This window comes from Crinia signifera, chromosome 3 (assembly GCF_055691185.1).
Source record: "Crinia signifera chromosome 3, ASM5569118v1, whole genome shotgun sequence".
Taxonomy (NCBI): Eukaryota; Metazoa; Chordata; class Amphibia; order Anura; family Myobatrachidae; genus Crinia; species Crinia signifera.
The window spans coordinates 172,576,613-172,590,056 of NC_139219.1; the positions used below are offsets into that span (position 1 = coordinate 172,576,613).

Genomic DNA, 13,444 nt, shown 5'->3' on the forward strand with positions numbered 1-13,444 from the left:
AGAGCTAGCCGCTACCCGTCACCTATTCAGATGATGATGCGATTTGCATTGAATTTCATCACCACCACACCATCTGGTGTGCAATTCGGCCTCAGTGTTATTTAGTTTGGGGCTTTGCAATTATGATGCAAACATGGAAACCACACCCTCAAACAGATATTTGTAATCTACTGTGTATTAAAGCTCTTGTACAGTATTTTTACAAAATATAACTGCTTATGTACTACATAATCAATTGATTGTTTTCCTGTTTGCTGTACTCACCTTTGCTTCAGATTAATCAATTCTTAAACAAAAATATATAAAAAGTGCTGAAAGTCCGTTCCAAAAAGCCGACATGAGCGCATCGTCATTCCATCTCAACTCGGAAGCTCATGTTTGAAATTGTATCACGTACTGACTCACAGGCCTTCCACTTTGACGTATCCTGAAAATCTCAGTTGTAATCTCCTGTGTATTAAAGCTCTTGTACATACCTAATCTATGACAATACTACCAAAACATCATTGACTATTTGAGGATAGATACACTTCAAGCTCATTGCACTTATATAGGAGATGTCTTAATCTGATTTACCAGTACTATCTTGACTTTGTATTTAAGGATGTTGACCTTGACCTGTATTTTTCTTTTATATTTAAACCAAGCCCAAACAATCAGAAGTATGAACTTTATATCTTCCTCAATTCCTGAAGGGAAGTTTCTTTAGGGAAGTATGGATGGTGTAATGGTTAGCATTACTGCCTCACAACACTGAGGTCATGGGTTTGAGTCCCACCATGACCCCAACAGTGCGGAATATGTATATTCTCCCCATGCGTGGGTTTACTCCAGGTAATCTGGTTTCCACCCACAACCCCCCAAAAAATATACTGGTAGGTTAATTGGCTCCCAACAAAATTAACCCTAGAATAAATGTGTGTGTGGTTACATGTGGTAGGGAATATAGATTGTAAAGCCCCACTGGGGCAGGGACTGATGTGAATGTTCAACTATTCTATGGAAAGTGCTGTGGAATAGGTGTGCACTATACAAGAAACTGTTAATAAATAAGGGAGAACAGCCATATTGTGTGGCACTTGCATTATAAGCCACGTAACTAGACCTCTGTAGGTTTATTGACACAAAATAACATAAACACCACTAAGTACTAAGTTCTACAATAAAAGAAGAATGATTTACTTACATATTGTTCATGCAATAGACTAAGAGATAGAAGTTAATAATAAAGCACAGTTACCACCGAAAAACAAAAAATATGGCACAAGCATATTTTAGAGTGGGAACATAAAAAGGCTTACTCAGAAGATTTCTGTCTATAATGTTATATAGGAGTATTTTCAATAATCCTTTAATGGCACTGTCACCTTCACCATGCAAGTTAACAAATACTAAGATTTATGAGTCTAACTTTGAAGATACCATTACTAATCTTCAAAAAAATTAATCCCTCTCCATATAACCCAGAACATGAAATCTTATCCAAACACATTCAAATAAACATAGATATCACACTCTTTAATGTCGGTACAACTACACAAAAATACCATAGTGCAGAAAGTAAAATTATGGGTGCAAGCACATTATAAAGAGCGATATCTTTGTAGGTTACAAAAGCAATAACATAACCATGTTATCTATATATTTCATCGGCTAAGCAATTATTTTTGTGAGAGCAGCCACTCGGCAATGACAACAACGATTTTGATGGGTCTGGTGTCATTCGGTGTCATTCGATAAGGTGTGTGATGCAGATGTGCAAACACAGCGCATAATTTAGATAGATGATCAGGTTGTTGAAGAATATCACTATATAAATTGTTTCCATAGAAAAACCCTTTGGGTTGTAAATTGTACACTTTAGGGATACGGTTAACTTTAGAGGAATGCAGTGTATGGCTAGTAGACACCTTAAACAGCTTCATTGATTGATGGAATCGATCAATTCTAATCGAGCCTACACGCCAGCGATTTCGGGGTATTTTCTAAGCGATCTGACTACTTCGCTCTGTGTGTATCCATGTGGATTGCTTAGCACATATTGCCGGCACATCGCTGTGCACATCGCTGTGCAGTGCTGTGTGCTGAGCGATCTGAGAAATCTAGCATCGCTCAGTTCACCCAGCAAAGTCTCCCCGTGTGGAGGTCCCATAACAATTGTCAAACTTATAAATAAACTATTGTTTGTACACGAACCTTTATATATATATATATATATATATATATATATATATATATATATATATATATATATATATATATATAGAAAGCACTTACCCCCTCGCAGAAAGGATTGGAGCCGGCACACGGTGGTAGGTGAAGAAAAAAAGGGGTTATTGCAATTACATCATTGCACAAAGAGACAGCTGCCGACCTGACAGCCGTTTCAACTGCATGTGAGCAGTTTTCATCAGAGGTATATATATATATATATATATATATATATATATATATATATATATATATATATATATATAAAATAGCAGGATCCGGCACTCACGGGGTGTAGTAAAGTTGAATGCTCTGGTGCCTTCTTGGAATCCTTTAGATCCTGGATAGTAGAAGTTAGAAAGCGGCACTCTTGAGACTTCATGAAAATATTTCAGTTTTTATTGTTCAACATGTTTCGGGAGTACAACCTCCCGTCCTCAGGAACATTCCTGAGGACGGGAGGTTGTACTCCCGAAACATGTTGAACAATAAAAACTGAAATATTTTCATGAAGTCTCAAGAGTGCCGCTTTCTAACTTCTACTATATATATATATATATATATATATATATATATATATATATATATATATATATATATATATATATATATATTTCCAACAGCAAAAAAACTATATTTTCTGAATTTAGTCTCAAAGTGGGGTTTAATTACATGCATAGAAGACTACACATGGGGTGATTTCTACAAGCTTGCATGCTGAGCGATGCAGGGTAGGGAAATCACCCTTGTACTTCCCGTTGGCTAGAACGCCCATACACTCATACCGTTATGTCACGTTACTATAGCATGAGAGACCCATCACTAGTAGCTGAAGTTTAGGAGCCCATAAATGGTGAATAATATCTCTTTTATACCGACAAGCTGGGTCACACCCGGGATTTAAAACCTGGCTCCAAGCTGGGTACTCTTTTGGCATCATTGGGGGCGAGTGCTGGGCCAGTGCTATGAGATGAGAGCATCTCCCAGCACCGGCTTTTCCATTGAACAGGTCCCGGGTCACAGTGACCCGGGCTACCCGTTTACACTGCACAGCAAGCTGGGTTGAACTCGTGTTCAACTCCACTCGCTACCCCGGTAGAAATGCCGGGTCTCACAAGCTGGGACATTTCAAATGGTTGCGTTTACACCGCCTGCAAACCCGGGTTTTTGGGCGCTCCTGTGAAAAACCCGGGTGATTCTGGCTGGTGTAAAAGAGGTATTACCTTCATCATAAAGCTCTTTGATCCTGATTCATATTTGTATGGAAACTCAATGTTTTGTGTACATATATGATGTTGGGGGTCTGCACAGGCGCAAGGCCCATTCTGTGCATGTGCAAAACAAGTCTTGCAATATTGCTTGCAGCTCCATCAGCCGCAGCATGATGAGCATAGGCAAACGCAGGGGGGGGTTCTGGTTGCACAGAAACCCCTCTCCTCTTGGCAAGAGCCTTAAATTATATATAAAATATGATCAATAGAGCTGCTACTACATCAGTGTAAGGGACAAAGCAGGGATGCTGCACATGCCCTGTGGAAGCAGCTTCTTCTACTACGTTTGCTGTGTGTGTGTGTGTGTGTATGTGTGTGTGTGTGTGATGTATTGCGAATCCTCAAACATCGCAATAGACTAGAAAGTAGCTGCCAGGAGGAAGAGAGAGGAGGTGGGAGAATGTTAGCTTAGAAAGTGCAGTACTGGTTCTATTATATCTGTGTATATATTTATATATATATATATATATATATATATATAATGGCATGTTTAACCTTTTCTTGACCACTTATCTTATTTAAATGTTTAAAACAGCCTATACTATAGACCATCTGTACTGTTAAATGTTAATACTGTATCCAGTGTATAAAAAGACACATTTTCAGGGCTGTTACCACTCCTCCAGACTCCCATACTTACTCCAAAGTGCTGCAGAGTGGGAGACTTTGGATTACATTTGGAAACCCCCCTCTAAAAATCCTGCGTTTGCCACTGATGAGTATGCTACAGCTTACAAATTGTGACTGATGGTCGTGATAATAAGCCAAGGCTGCATCCACAGAAGCAAGAAGCAGCGCCTTCTGCTGTGTTAGAATTGTAATTGTACAGCTTCTTGTGGCTGTGCAATTCCATTTGGGTTCCAGAAAAATGGAAAAGTGGAGAGTAAAAAGGACCAGAAAATCAGCTACTAGCTGTCATTTCCCAAACACAGCATATAACGTGGCAGCTGGGAGCTGATTGGCTGTTGTTTTATCTCTTTTGTCACTCTCCACTTATCATTTGTTTCAGCCACAGTAGGGCATACTGTATACTGCTAGATGATTAGACATGTTCATGTGGGTGATTCACCGATATTAGGTGTATTGTGTATGCCAAGAAATTACACGATCATTTGTTATAAGCCATAAAATAAGAAGCACAAAGCAGGTATACACAGCATTGTACGGTATATTGAGAGGATCATGTCATAATTGCCACCCAATCCTTCCTTTTCAGTTCTAGTAATATCAACTTATATCCATGTGTATTGTTAATTGGGTATGACAACCAGGACTCTAAATTATGGCACATTTTTCGGTACTTATGTAATATCTGGACTCCCATTTTTCTTATGAGACCGCGTGCCCTCGCGGGGCTCGCTGCGCTCACCACACTTCGGGCACGGTGGCTCGCTGCGCTCGCCACACTATATAAAATCAACTCCATGCGTAGTTGGATAGTAGGGATATGAAAAAATGGGGTGCATTTAACATGGGAGTCCAGATAATACATAAGTACCCATTTTTCTTTCTAAATTAAACATTTGGGTGGCAAAGGGAGGACAGTCAGCAGAAACAATGTAGTTAGTCCAAATGAGCTATTAATTAGGCACATTTCTAGCAGATTTAAGGCCCATACACACTGGGCGACTTTGAGCGGAAAGCCGCTCAAAACTGCCTGTTTGAGCGGCTTTCAGCTCAAAGCCGCCCAGTGTGTATGCCCCAGCGATGAGCGGTGAGTGCTGCTGCGCGATCCCGCATCATCGCCGGGAAAGCCGCTCATCTGCTGGTAATACCAGCAAATGAGCGGCTTTGAGGACAGCTTTGCATAGCGCTCCGCTATGCAACGCCATCCTCCCCCCCTCCGCTGGACAGGGGGAAAGCCGCTCAGTGTGTATGCACTGCGTGGCTTTCCCCGCATCGGTGATTGTCATCATCGCTGTCCATACACGCTGGGCATAGTCGCCCAGTGTGTATGGACCTTCAGATCACTTAACACACTTTCTGGATCACAGAGAGTAAGTAGCCGGCAAATACAACTAAGTAAAAGTTGTGTCTAGACACAAGGCTCAGAGGTGGAAAGTATGAAAGAGTAAAGAAACATCTAATCTCTTCTACAGTGTTTCCTCACTGCACTGCCAGGTGACGTTACAAAGGTCAGTGTGCATGCTATTAGGGTTGTGTCATGGAGTCAAAATCTGACAAGAAAAGGGACTTGTAATACATGAAACATGTAAAACCGCACATGAGAAATGACATAGCTCGCACTAAATATATATAAAAAAAACACCTCACAAACAATACGTAAATGGTTTATATTTTAAATTTTAAAATACTATGGCAGTTTTCACTTACCACTATTATATACGGGATTGGTTTGAAATCCCGGTGGTCAAAATCCCGATGCCGGAATCCCGACCACCGAATTCCCGACAAAGGGGGGACGTGGATCGCCCCCCCCCCTTGCAGGCTCGCCGCGCTGCGGGCCCGGTGCCTCGCTGCGCTCGGGCACACTAATTTATTCTCCTTCTATGGGTGTCATGGACATCCACAGAGGGTCAAAGTGACGGTATTTCGGTGGTCAGGATTTCGACCGCCAGGATTTTAACTGCATCCTTTATATACAATGCAAGTTATTATGTAAAACTGAGTTTCTAGGCAAATTCGCACATTGTAATATTACACCTAGCCGGTCTGAGTGGCCCTCCTGCATGGCTGCTTTGCCGGGAGTCAAGTACAGGGGAATTCTCACGAGAGGTCGGTAGTTCTCGCGAGATTCCTCTTAATCAATAGCAGCCAGAGACTGTCAGTCCTATTCAGCGGCAGCCGCCGGAGCGTGGGACAGCTGCAGTAGGACAATTTGTAAAATAATTTTTTACATATGGCCCCTAAAGGCTTTTTTTCCCCACAAAAAAGGTTCCCCACTCCTGGTTTAGAACATCTGCCCCAAAGTCTGGTAATCTTACCATACAAAACCAGTGTCAAATTACTGTATAGTGCAGTGGATCCCAAACTGTGTGCCGCGGCACCCTGGGGTGCCTCGGGACACTTACAGGGGTGCCTCGGGTTGGTGGTCCAGGACCAATTCAAATCATTTACGATCAATTATTTATGGGCAAAACCAGTGCTGGTGGCTGGCAATCATAAAATATGTGTACAAACAGAAGCAAATCCTGCCCTTCACCACATAACTGACCCTAAGAATCACATATAAACACAATCTACTTAATTTTATATTTATTTTTCTACACCTAGGGGTGCTGTGGAAAAATTCTGATACACTAGGGTGCCGTGATTCAAAAAAGATTGGGAACCCCTGGTATAGTGAAAGGTTTTCCACCCAGAGCAGTGTTTCTCAGCTATGGGTTTGGGAACCTCTGACTTTAAGATCCTCCTAGGAATTTTTTTTTTAAACACCAAAATTATAAAAGCAGAATAAACCACATTGATTATAATAACGTAATAGAAAAACAGGAGTATTCTTTATTTTGTTGCTGGGCATTAAAATCCATACACACATGTTGCATTATATTATTTAGTAGAAATGAAAATAATTTCTTAAGGGCTAATTGCAGCATCATTAACACCATGTAAAATCCTTTTAATTTATCATTTTTAATTAGTTCTGCATTATACAAAGCTTCTTTTCTGAAAGCAAATATGAGATAGATAAGAATACTTTCAAACATGGAGTGTAAGGTGAAGACAGTACCAGCCTTTGCGGAAGTTTAGGCAAAGATGTGACATAAAGGACATAGAAGCCTTTTGTGATGACAGCAGGAAGAGACAGGAGAGAGCATAGACATGGATGTGCTGAAGGACACATACCAGGGAGTGAAAGAAGGTTAGATGGGTAGGGGAAATATACAGACATGAAGAAGATGAAGGGGTCCTGGAAGTGATTGTTGTTTCAAGAGATGGCACTGATAGGCTAACAACGCAATGGAGAGCGTGGCTGGTGACCTTTGCAGCAAGTTTCAGTGGTTTCAGCTTACACCACCTGTCACTCTAAAGCTGCAAGAAAGAAGTGCCCTGACTTTCTTTCTGCCAAGTAACCAAGCTCAATACCATGAACATGTATGGTACACAGTTACTGACTAATTCATTCTATAGCATTTCACACAATCTTGTCAGTAGAGGAGACATTACTCACAATAGAGATACACTATAGAGACTTATTAGAATATATGACAACCAGTGGCGGCTCTACAGGAGGAGCTGCAGCACAGTTCAAAATTCAAATAGGGGAGCAAAATGAGTCAGTATGAAATGGCAGTTGGTGTGGCTCCCCTATTTAAATTTGAAACTGTGCTGCACCCCTGGAATTATACACAAAACATGGTGGCATCCCTGTAATTATACGTCACACATGGCGGTACCCCTGGTATTATACACAGCACATGGCAGCACCCCATGAATTATAAGGCACAAATGGCAGCACCCCTGGATTAACACATAACATTTAGCAGCACCCCTGGAATTATTAAGCACACCTTGCACCACCCCTGCAGTAAAAAGAAAAATGAAAATGATTATTTTTGTTATTTTTCTTAAATAAAGTATCCCCCACAGGAGCCTCCTTTGTAATCCCCAATAATAATCTCTATAGTATTAACATATAAAATGTCTAAAATCATAGCCAGAATGACTTACATACAGGACAGACCCGTGTTCGATTCCTTGGTGCGAGTTAGTATTTGCGCTGTGAAAGGAGTATAATTTGCATTATTTTTATTTGAACTTTGGTGGCTTATAATTAGAAGTGCTGTGTAACTTTTATATTTGATGACTAGAAGTCTACATACTATAAGGAGAAAGGCTTCCAAGGTGTAGCCTGCCCAGTTAAAGTACAACATTTCAGTTTAATATTTGGTGGACTGTAATTTTACATGTTTGCAAACAGGTATATTACAGTATCAAAAGAAATGCATCAATGTGGCTTATTTTAACTATTATTGCTGCTCCTTTCACAACCATTAAAACATATCCCTGCACACTAAACTCATATTCATAACATGTTTAATACATCCTGCAGGCTCATGTATAACACACATAAAACAATATAGGGAAATGCAAGACCCAGTTATATCATCAAAGGTTTCTAAAGGCAACTTGATACTTCAATGGGTACCAAATTTGTGGGTAGGGACATATTTTAACTGCAAAAAAAGGTTTTCACACAGCTCTCATACAGATGAATTAAACCTGTGATATGTGCAAGGTGAGTGGTGTCACTGAATTGAATCAAACTAAATTGCATTGTATGAGAAGGTCCATTTTTATTTATTAAACTATTAAGCCAGGTCTGTGGAATTAGTAATGTGCAAGATGGGGCAAGATTCACACTTAATTGTTTTCTGCCTTCTCTAAAACACAGAACAATGTTTGAGGTAATATTCATATAGGATTAATATTCTAATTATACTCAGAAAACTAATAAGCTCCATCAGACTCTCAGTTTTAGTACAAGTTTAGGTGCTAGAGGGCAGATAATAAATTGTAGTTAGTTTTCATAGAGCCTATGTACTAAATGGTACTTGATTAAGTCATCCACTGTCATATTATATTTACAATTATACTATAACTTTTATTTATACACGCCACATTTTACAGGTAGAACATGAAATCTGCACTCATGTTATATATATATATATATATATATATATATATATATATATATATATATATATATATATATATAGAAAAGTGGATTAAGGTGGATCCAATCAGCGCTAATTTGTGGTTAGCTAGCACCAGTCAGAAACAAAGGATATGAGCACCCTTTAAAATAGACACTAAAAGTTCCAAGTTTGAACTGCAGCTTCCTCCAAAGTAATTCCTGGGACTCACAGGAACAAGCGACAATCTGTACAATCTGTACAAAAAGAAACACAGGAGGAGCGCTCCATAGTGTAAAACCAGATATGATTTAATAGATATAAAATATCCACGGTACAGTCAATCAGTACTCGTACCGTTTTAAAAACAGCAGTGGGCTGGTTACCACATGATGTATATATAACAAGCCAGGCAAGCCTCCTACCACCATCCGGGGCAACTGCAGCACGACACGGAACCTCACCGAACACTCTGTGAGGGAAGCGGTGTACCGACAGGCTGGAGAGGATCAGATGCGGCAGGGGATTCCCGACAGACACAGAACTCGCCGTCACCAAGGCTGCAGTAGGAGGCTTGCCTGGCTTGTTATATGGCTTGTTATATATACATCATGTGGTAACCAGCCCACTGCTGTTTTTAAAACGGTACGAGTACTGATTGACTGTACCGTGGATATTTTATATCTATTAAATCATATCTGGTTTTACACTATGGAGCGCTCCTCCTGTGTTTCTTTTTGTACATATATATATATATATATATATATATATATATAAAGCAGCAAACTTAAAAAAAAAAAAAGAATTTAATTGTACTCATTTTAAAGAACCAAAAATAGTAAGTGCTGATTTTAATTGCACCTGCTAATTTTATTTGCTTTGATCATCATTGTACAGCGGAACAGCTTTCTAGGTATGTCGAGAGATTTGGCCTCTCCGTAACCTCTGTTTTGCGAGACAACCTAATTAGGCTTGACGATATAGATGACCCTTTTAAGTCCTGTAAATTGAGACTCTTTGCTTTATCGCAGGTAGATAGTCATTATTATGATGTGCACAACAAAAAAGAGAGAAAGGATCTTGTTTATTTTATGTGTTTTAAGGTAGCTAATTTCCAACCCTAGAGGAGGAGAAGGCTAACAATGACACGGTTGGCAAATTACTGCAGCATATTTAAATAGCCTGAACTCAACAACAAAATGTGATATTGCTCATTGTGTTTAGACAAAGAAACTTTGTTTGTGGTGCATAATAAGAGAACAAAAAGTCTAAAATAAGCCATTAAGCTAATTAATATCAAACACTGTATTCATGGCTACTTGCATTGATATGTGAAATGAAGCTATACAGTAATATATATTTTCCACTCAGGTACAAAAGGAGTTTAGGAAACTGAATTATGCAATTGTAAAATGGGTACTAGTTTAGCGCTACTTCCGGGTCGGCGTCCCCTTGCGCTCGCCACATTTTCTAAAATAAACTCCATGCCAACGTGAATAGTTCATACCCCCACTATCCACATTGGCATGGAGTTGATTTTAGATAGTGCGGCGAGTGTAGCGAGCCACCGAGCCTGCAAGGGGACACAGGAAGTAGCGCGCGGCCATGCTGCCGCCGTGAAACTAAACAAATACCGCAAAATGTAAACTGCCTCAAAGGCTTGAGAAATGAGAGTTGACCACCTGAAACGTCACTGGCCATACTATTTTAATTGAATACAGTTTTTAAGAGGTAGTACATTTAGACAGAAAAGGGCATAGGTAGTATAGGCAAATGCTTAGGGTCGTCTGGAAAAGCCTAGGGGCATCTGGGCACTCTGGACATCTAGGCTCTATTGCGAAGGTTTCAGATATCAGAAGTCCCAGCTGACAATGGCTGTTCTCTCATAGGATGCACAGGCATTCCAGCACTGCTGCACCAATGGCTGTCATTGTCAGTGCCAGTCACAGCAGAGAGCACATTGCTAAGTGAAGTTGTTAGGAGATAGATTGTGACTTGGATTGCTGGAGATATACAAGAGCTATAAATTTGATTTCTGAAGACAAGAGATAGAGATTTGATTGCTAGAGACAGTGGGGAGAGATTTTATTTCTGGAGACACACAAGGGTGAGAGACCTTAAAGCTGTAGAGACACAGTGGTAGGAGACGATGGTTGGGAACATGCAATTGGCAGATACTTTAAGTCTGGAGACACAAGATATGGGGGCACTTATTGGATGGAGACACACAAGGGGTAATATTTGATTGCTGGAGACAAAAAAGGGAGAGATTTGATGGCAGGAGACATGAGGGGAGAGTTTTAATGGCTGGAGACACCCTGTGCTTCCTCAGCCACCTATTGTCACAAGGCCTTGCTCATTCAGTGAAGTGCACATGCCGCAAAGGGTCCAAGACTGGTGGTAGGGGCACCAGAAAGAAACCTGCCATCAAATTGGTCAGGGCTGGCACTGCATTTAGTTATGATGTTCATAACTACACTAATACTACACATAAGTATATGTATGAATCCATAATAAAATCTGCTGCATTTTGAACTTCTGCATGAGTGAGACGAGAACTGTAAAGCGCATCTATTACAGTTCTATAGCCTGATCCATAGGTTATTTCAGAGTATAACACAATGTTTCACTTTAGACTAGGGGCAATGTAGGGTTCCTTTACTGGCCTTCAAATGCCATCCCAAAGGCATATTGCCTGCACTGTTCCTCCACTGAAATAATCGAATCACCCCAAACCAATATAAAAAAGTACATACTGTATGGATTAAAAAAACGCATTTAAAGAAGAGGCATGCGGGTTCCGATTTACCTGGATTTCAAAGTGGGATCTTATTGGCTGTCAAGTTTTGGATAGCCAATAAGATATTAGTTTGAGAACCGAGTAAATCCGTATATAAACTGAACTCGCACATATCTAGTTTAAAGCTAATTTTGTTTGATGTATTCAAATGTGTTTTCTATGTTTTCTATTTTGTATCTATACCTGCCAATTAATTTGACATGACTTTTGAGATTTATTATGATTACAAATTGAATAATGAAGAGGCTAACCTAAAATTACAACTATGGGGGGGGGGGGGGTATTCAATTAGTTTAGTTTTTTCACCTCAGTGAAAAATCTGCATTTATTTTTTTAAGGGCGAATGGGGATTCGCCCTAGTCAATTGGAGGCCCGATTTTTTGCCTAGGCGAAAAATTCAGAAGTGGCAAAATACACTGGGATCAGCGAACTAGCCACGATTCACATGTTTTCCCACATTGCCAGCGAAATTGCAACCGTTTCGTTGCTTTTTCAGGCATTCTTGTCTATGCCTTTTTGCAACAAAACAAAAGTGAAAAGGCATTGCCAAAAAAAAAAGCCTTCAATAGTGGCGAAAATGGTATAGTATTGGTTCGGATTAGTTAGTTTTTTGCCTATGCGAATAAACGGAAACAAATAAATACCCCCCTATATATGCTACAAATTTTCAGAAATAAAATAATATTTTAACACTCCATTTTTTGCTGTAATTTACATTTCATCATAGTGGTATTTTTTACGTTTTATGGAGGGTGTTACTAATTAACTATTGTCAAGCTTATCCTGTTTGCTCTCTATTTTTTTTACTAGGGTACACTGCTTAGGTCTTCCTGTCTAATTCATAAACTTTATGGCCTGCTTTAAAATTATGTTTTCTTGATAAAGTGTGATGTCCTTGCACATTATACTTTGCCAAAAGTAAATAAAATCTTTGCCTTTGTAAAATGAAAACTTGCTGCATGCTCATTTTTCAGCAATTAACTGAAGGTCACTTTTGCTTAAGATCAATAAGTAACTACAAAAACAAGAAGTGTTCAGAGTAAAGACATGAATATGAGTTTCTCCTAACTATAGGGGAAGCACAAGTAGACTGCCATGTCCTTTCCTTTATAGTGCGTAACATTTTATGTGGCAGTAATTATGGTGTTTATATATAATTGGAATACTTTATGATAGACTGAATAACAAACAAATTGACGGGCTTCTGTATTTTATAATAATATTCTGTATTACCTTTGTATTAATTGATTGAATTAATGTCTATAGTTAGAATTATTTACAAATGTTTACACTTCTTCTGTGATATATATTTTACCAATTAAAGCGGTTAGTTTTATTTGCATAGGTGCAGAGTGAAAAAGAAAATGCACACAAATATAGCACAATTCTAACCATATGTGGAGCCAAACATATAGCAAGATGCACTTCACTCTGCCTGGTCTACATGTCATCATCATCATCAACTGGTATTTACACCTGTCCCTAGCAGGTGCATAAGAAACATCTACTTACAGGAAGCGTGGCGAGCGCAGCGAGCCCCGCGAGGGGACGCGGACAGCTGTGAA

At 39.5% G+C, this 13,444-nt stretch overlaps 1 long non-coding RNA gene across 2 annotated transcripts in view; it reads right to left on the minus strand.

Moving 5' to 3' along the window:
• LOC146063986 (uncharacterized) overlaps positions 1–13,444 on the minus strand; it is a 91,952-nt gene that overhangs the window by 71,053 nt on the left and 7,455 nt on the right. The window contains exon 2 of one of the 2 annotated variants that reach the window (XR_014471730.1): positions 8,115–8,163. The exons of the other annotated variant lie outside the window; for it this stretch is intronic. This is a non-coding gene — a long non-coding RNA (uncharacterized LOC146063986). The remainder of the gene's footprint in view (positions 1–8,114; positions 8,164–13,444) is intronic. 2 annotated transcript variants of the gene reach the window in all.